The following is a 576-nucleotide window of genomic DNA, read 5'->3' on the forward strand; positions in this document are numbered from 1 at the left end:
TCCATAAGCCCTTGTATATCGTGTGTCACTGCTCCGCAAGCCTTGTGGTTATGTATGGATTTCTAAGGGACTAGTTTTCGATCCCCTATCGTATCGTATGTTCATAACTTGGTTTATAATTAGAGAGGGAGGGGTGCCAATTTGAATTTAGTTCGATGCAATTAGAGGTTAGAGAGTTTGGCAGTTCTATCTATCTTAATGGCCTAGAAAGTTGCCATCGGACCCTTTTCGCCACCGTCATCTCTCTGTTGTCTCCACTGTTTTTGGAGAGTCAATTAGTAGTTTTCTAGGTCCCTAAACTCAGTGCTAGCAAGAAGAGCATAGTTAAGTTTCAAATATATTATTTTTGTTGTAGTTCTGGCTCTAAAGTCACGGTGATCAACATTTGAGCATTGTTGCTTGAAGGTTAAGTCAACAGTATCCAATGATATGTAGACCTTACCAGTTGATGATGATAACCAATTATCGCATTTTCGCTATTTGTCGAACAAGCTAAGTCTACCGTGGTCGACGCCATACACATGCAACATGACTAGGTCATGTGAGTAGCTGAAGTCGCTTGCCACCGCTAGTCAT

This window comes from Curcuma longa, chromosome 6 (assembly GCF_044706935.1).
Source record: "Curcuma longa cultivar G26 ecotype Majalengka, Jawa Barat chromosome 6, ITB_CL_G26_1.1, whole genome shotgun sequence".
In the NCBI taxonomy this organism is placed as follows: domain Eukaryota; kingdom Viridiplantae; phylum Streptophyta; class Magnoliopsida; order Zingiberales; family Zingiberaceae; genus Curcuma; species Curcuma longa.